Raw genomic sequence first — 7110 nt, 5'->3', positions numbered from 1 at the left:
TGCAATTGCTTTTTCTTTATATCCAATATGCACTGGAGGGAATGGTAAATTTACTCAATAGTTATTCAACACAAAGCCAGTGGAATGCACAGAAAGGGACCTGGAGGCACCAAACATTTGTCTGGTTGTCTCCAACTAGCTATCCTGCAGGTGCTAGAAACATCAGCCATGCTTCAAGTAAGCTACTGTCAAGAGTACAATAGCTTTACCAATGCAATAATGATCACTATTTAAGATTATAGTGGCTATCTTTATTAAGAAGGCCTATTTTAGTCTAGGACACAATAGCATAATGTCACAAACGGGTTGCCAAATTTTAAGATTAGTTTCAATTTACGGAGTTGTCAAACAGCCCCAGAAAATTGAGAAGCTCCTCCTTCATAAATATGATTATCTGAAATCACTCAAAACCAGCAATAAAAGGCTCAGTACCAGCACTGATGTACCTTCTGCTAGGACCATTAGATTTCACAGAAATAAGTCCATCTTCAAAAGAGATTACAAAGAGTGTCTTCTAAAAACAAAACAAAACAACAAAATAATTCCATCTTCTCCAGTAGAAATAATATTCCATCAATAGTTAGAAGAAAAACAGACAGAACTTCCTGATGTGACTTACAGCATCTGTAACACGCTTCAATAACACAATCATTAGCATTATAAAAGCCATCTTAAAACTGAATATTGTGTTTTTACATGTAGCAGGATATATGATCAGTTAAACAGTGTTAATATAAAAGTCTGCAATTTCTAAATGAAGGAATTTTCTGAGGTGTCGAAATGATTCAGCAGTTTGAAATAAATTCTGAAAGATTCCCAAAAGAGTTGACCTATTATTTTAGAAAACTGATTAATAACTCTAGTATTGATCTGTGGAGAGTGCATGAGGAATTGGCCTTTCCCTTAAAAGCTCTGCTCACAGCAAAATGCTGCAAGTTCTTCAGGATAGTCTACAGAGACATTATCAAGCAAAAATAATAAAAAGAGAAAAGAACATGAAGAAAATTTCAAACATGTACCATAGAAGGTTCTGAGTTCACTTCTTTCAGATGAATTAATGTCATGTTCAGAAACGATTTCAACCTGTCCCTCTAAGGGAAAGAATTAATGCTCACAAGTGGTCACGGGTCCGAAATACCAAATATCTAAATGAAGGGTCTCCTTAAGGGAACTTTCAGGACAGCAAAATAAAATAAATAATTTATATAAACATATTATTATATTATAAACCTGTATATATATATACAGGTATATGAGAATGCAGATCATGCTAAAAAACACAGTGTGTCCCTGTAGTAAATGAAAGTAAGAGGATCAGATACTAGAAATTTCTCATGCTCCAGCTGCAGCACTGACTCCATCCAGACAAAAACAATCCAGACTCTTAAGAAAGACATGATTTAGAGATTCAGTCCCAACTCATACTGTCGTATAACTGGCCAGTCTCCACTCTGTTCTTAATGCCCTTATTGGACTTACACTCTTGCTTTGTGTCTCCTATTTGTTTAACTACATTATAATTGTAAGGAGAAAGGACTCATAAAGCATTCTACAATCTCTATATGCTGTTTTCATTAAAATGTGGCCAAATGTGGGAAGGTGCAGATTGCTATTTAACAGCGTATTAGGACAGAGTAAGATTATTTCTCAAAATCAAAGAAAAACCAGGAAGCCAGAGTGCAATCATGCTAACTAGAACCTAGCATTTGCACTGCATGCACTGAGCGTAATGCCAGCCCTGAGAAACAGCTGTGACTGCTTCGCAATCACAAGTGGTAATTATTGTTTTATGTTCTCATCCTGAGGGCCACCTTTCCCCAGGAATACAGCACTTTCTAGCAAATCACAGAAGCAACAGATGTGTACAAAAAGCTTGGCACAGAAAAAAAAAATAAAATAAAACCCCACTATTTACAACCTAGTTGTTCGTTGGATGTTTCTCCCCCAGGTAGTTATCAAGTCTGACAGAGATAAAAGTATACTTACCTGAAGAAGTCATAGTGTGACTAAGGGCAAGATATAAGAGACAGTTTATTCACAAAAGCCTTTTAGCCCTCCCTTCTTCACCCTGAAGCTTAGTGAAAATGCACCTAATTGCTGTTTCCTACAACGAAACAGAATATAAGTGACAGCTACCTGTTAGTCACTCTCCTATTTTGATAGTGCAAAATTAATAGTTTATAAGCACTTGTTTGTAACAAGAGTATGGTATGTTTTCAGCAGGAAATCTTACTTTTCCTTGTGCCAAATTCTCCTGAGTTGGAGAAATATTCTGACCAAGACTCTATGAATGACATACGGGGTTTTTTCCTGTGTGCAAATAATTCTTTATCAGTAAAATGCAAAAGTTCTAAAATTTATCTTCTGGAAAGGTAGTATGTACAAGTCTGAAATATATTTTTTCTGTCTGAGAAACTCAGCCTACAGCTTTCATTTAATTTATACTTATTTAAACTTACACAGTGGTCACTTTTAGCATTTCATTTGTATGCACACTTCTGATCTACCATGGACACCAGCCAGTCTCTAACAATGTTAAGCAAAAGATCAATCTATTTCCTAATTAGAGATGTGAATTAATGGAAACAGAAGCCACCATTTTAAATACAGCAGGTGCTAAACAAAAACTGCTTTAAGTGCCCCATCTCCCACAGCATTCCCTGTGTAATATTTTCAAGTTATCCATTCTCATCAATGATTTATGGCATCTAGATGCTACTTGGCAGTACTTTCAATGTCTGCCTGATAAAGGAGAAAACCTTTATTGTACCTTGAAATGTCAACAGCTTGTTTCTGAAATTTTCTAAAGTTTTAGCATTTGTCCTTCATATGTAGAAAGCCATTTTCCAAGGGGGAAAAAAATAATAATAATAATAAAACTGCCCGCGTTTTCACACATAAGGATACTTTAGGAGCATCTCATTAATGAGTTGCATCAACTTTACCTGTCATCAGACTATGCTTAGTTCCATTGGCCTCACACCATAATTCACCAACTGGTACCGACCCTCAGTGTGACAGCCCAATTAGTTCTGGTAGCAATGTTAATGAGATTATTTGGGAAACACACTGAGCAAGTGCAAATTCTTACACTGCCCTTTGGTTAAAAGGCACATTACAACTTTAATAGAAGGAGACATCAGAAAGCGTTTACCCTCACAAAGGCATTCAACAATTGTGTTCAAATGTAATATAACATATAATAAAGAGCTGTGCTTCAGTAAAAACCGCTGCCACTGCTTTTCACACAATACTATTAATGCTCTCTATTCAAACAACTATAGGATACTGGCAGAATGAAATCCAGATACCTTCTGACACAACAGGACTGGGGCATTTATTATCACTCATGAACACTTTAAAAACAAATATGGGTTCAAATAATTATTCTGTTCAACATATTAAATTCCCGGACACCAACCAGGGTAAGTATAATGATAAAATGACCTGTTCTAGGGAAGACCATGAGAAAAATTATCTGTATGCTGATCTTAAAATCAAATGCATTTAATATTAGCGCCACACTTTCCACAAATAAATGTCAGAGAAATAAACTTGACAGAACAATATATTTTCCATGCTCTAAAATTATGAATTTTAAAAAGAATTGAGCACAAAATTGTGAAGTATTTAACTTCTAGGGAATAAATTCAAATACCAACCAGGTCAGTAACAATCTGATGTCAACTACTACCATAAAAAAATGGACAATGATAAATAATGAAGTATCAAGCTGCCAGAGAAGTATTTAGTGGAAACTGTGAGGATCTGTGTTATTCTTTAATATTCTGTGTTACACTTTCTGTATCTTGATTAGAATTTTAAAGAAAAGGTAATGTTTCTCCCAACCCTATTGCATGATCATTTATAACTTGGAGCATGAAAACTATCAGCCTACCTCTTGAGTTCTTCCATAAACTGTTCTTATTCAGTCTGGGTATTTGCTAGCTGGTCTGCAATATTACCATCTTAGGAAGGAAGATACAACACAGAAAAATCAGTAAAACGTGAACCCCTAAGTTACAGAGGTTTAGCAGACACTGTAGATTCTGCTGATCTAAATGGCATGTATTTTCTTAATTATATTTTGCTCCCTCTATAGTGCTGTCATCCTAAATAAAAGCCTGTTTTGTGCAGATCTCTCCCTCTCATTGGTATTCATTTGACTCCCACTTCTTGCAGTATGGATAATTTCCCCTTCCATTCACAGCTGCATACCTCTCTAATTGCTATCATAATTTGTATAGATGGAAAATATAAAAGAAATATTTACCATGCATATATTAATTTTTTGTAGCAAGCTTGATATGAAAGTAAAGGGCCAGCACCACATAAGCAGGCCACTTTCTGCAGAAAGCAATAAAGCACTGAAGTTTAAAGCATCTAAATGATATGTAGGCAGAACTATTTAATCAGCTTGGCCTTACACTCTGCTGCATCACGGAATTTATTTACTCTTCTGCAATCTACCTCACTGCACTGGCCAAAAGTGTTTTTTCTGCAATATATGAGCAGCATATGGATGTCTCTTTGCAGGAAGACCACAGGGGCTGCCAGGTTCTACCTGATGGATGATGGGGGAAGGCCAGACTCTCCTTAAGAACCTCAAGGCCAAGCTGAGACCTGGACAGCTCAGTCCCGGGGCAGCCTGTGGCAGTTATCATAAGAAAAGCCCTTAGGGACATACACATAAGGGTAAACACTACGTGCTGCAGGGAGACTAGCTGCTGCCATGTGAAAATAAGGCTGTTTTTTTGGGTCATGTCCTCCCTCGACTCCCATCGAGGGAGGACTCTGCCATGTCACCTAACAAGAGCCTCTTGCCCCACCATGTTGCCACACCAGCTCTCCTGCTCTCTCATCACCTCACCAGGCCATTTTCTCCATCACGTCACCACGGGTGAGACTCCCTCACCCGCCATGTCGCCTCACAAGATGCCTCTGCAAGCCCCGCCATCTCAGCTCACCCGCGCCCCTGCACCCCGCCATGTCGCTCCTCGCTCGCCACCCCGCCCGGCCCGCGCGCGCCATGGCGAGCGCTGCGGGCGACGGCCCGGGGGGAGGCGGAGCCGCGGCCGCCCCGGCGCCTTCCCCTGGGCGGAGGCGGCGGCCTTTCCGCCCCGTGCGGCCGCCCCCTTTCCCTCAGCGCGGAGGGGCCTGGCGGGCTCGGCGGCTGCCCGCGCGCTCCGAGGCGCCCCACGGAGGCCGTGCTCGGCTCTGCCGTCCCGGCGCGGCCGCTCGCCTCGCCCCGGGGCCTGCGGGGCCTCGGCAGCCCCTGGGCCTCCTGCGGCGGTGGAGGGTAGGTGTGATGAGCCGCCCGTCCTCGGCGGGAGGGCGGCATCCCCGAGCGAGCTCTGCACAGAGGAGAAGTGTGCGGGGGAGAGTGTCCTATCTGGCTGCTATTTAGTGTAAATACAATTCCACCCCCCTCCCCCCCCGCCCTCTTGAGGGAAAAACAGAGCTGCTTTTCCTCACGTTTTCCTCCAGGGTGCTTCCCGATCCCCTGGCTGCATATTTTGCTCGGCGAGGAAGCTTTGCTACCATGTCTATGAGCCAAGTTTTCTTTTGGTGAGGCCGGGGGGAACAAAGGAATTGAACCAGTTCGGTAATTTCTCCCCTTTCCTGAAGGATGGAGCTTGCTCCTTGGGCCTCTTGAGATTTATAGCACCTCATCCTCGAAGGAAAAGCAGCTTTGTGTTGACTGTGGCATTAAAGCAGTTTCTAAACGTGCTCACTTACAGGTCTATTTATTCCCTGTAACAAGCTTTTATCTTTTAATGTTATAACAAATACCTGCTTTTCCCTGTGGCAAATCAGTTTGTATCAATCGTAGCTGGCATTATAAAGTATCTCTAGTTCAGCAGGTCTCACTGTTTGCCAAAATTCCTGTCTTGTTCCTTTTCTACCTCAAAACCTTCTATCCTTTTCAAGCCGAGGAAGAAGTGCCACAACTGCAAATGTGACTTCTGAGGTCGGCCCTGTGCCGGAGAGCTAATTTCTCTCAGTTTGTGTTTCATGCCATTTTTTCTCCAGGAGACCTGATCTTATTAAAAAGATTCCAACCTGCATTAATGTTCCTGCAACAAACAAAATAATTGCTCAGTGCTTATTAATATTTAAAGTTTAAATCAGTTTTGATCAAACTTTAGATAGAAAGTTTAGGTTAATGTTCTTTAATTTGGGAGCATTATGCTAAAACAAAAAGAAAGCCTCCAAAAATCAAGAAATTTGTGGCTGCACTTGTGGTTTGGGTGCCCAGCGATGTAATAGAGATAGGTGCAATAGAGGAAATGGCTAAAGTCAACACCTTTAAAAAGAAATTAACTTAGAAATGACCAATAAACACCGAGTACAGCATTATGCCAGAAATTGAGGTGTCTTAGTTGAGTATAAACTGTCTTTATCTACTCAATATCATAGTGTTGGGGTGCCCTCCCTTCTGATGGAGAAGCTACCACAGTCATTGCTAAAATCATCCTTCCAAAAGGCTATTTTGCACATAATTACGCTCCTTTCTCTATGGGTGTAGGGAGTAAAAATAGCACAGTGTTATTTAGGGCAAAGTTATTTGGGTCCTTAAATTCAAAGGCAGATGGGCTATAGTGCATCGTCATAATGGCAGACGGCAAGATAAGTAGACTCTGTTGAGGGTTGTACTTCTTTTTTTCCTGGAGTTTGATTCTGGATGACTTTTTTTTTTTTTTTCTCTCTCTCTCCACCCTGAGAGTAAGACTGTTAATTTGAAAGCATAAAGTGGCTGATGCTTATTACATTTTCTTTCTAATTTTCTAGACATGAAATCTAAGTGGAGATGCTTTTTATTTCTCAGTGGTGCAGAGTTTAAAAGTAATAGCAAAAAGATCCAAGCTGTCTTGTTTTCATGAGTGATTTTATTCAAATATTACCTGTAATTCACCACAAATTTGAAAAGAATGGTGCTCAAGATTTGTTGTTATTGTTCAGTATTGTTATTATATGCTTATCCTGCAGAGATTAATGATACACTACATTTATCAGCAGTAGTGCTTTGAAGAATGTTGCCTTGATCAGCACATTGATTAAGTAATTTCAGCCTCCTGTTTTGGCAGCTAAATTTGGTTTGAGCTGTAA

The sequence above is a fragment of the Tinamus guttatus genome, unplaced genomic scaffold (assembly GCF_059628265.1).
Source record: "Tinamus guttatus ecotype Peru unplaced genomic scaffold, ASM5962826v1 Tinamus_guttatus_pri_ptg000287l, whole genome shotgun sequence".
In the NCBI taxonomy this organism is placed as follows: domain Eukaryota; kingdom Metazoa; phylum Chordata; class Aves; order Tinamiformes; family Tinamidae; genus Tinamus; species Tinamus guttatus.
This window is presented reverse-complemented; position numbering follows the sequence as displayed.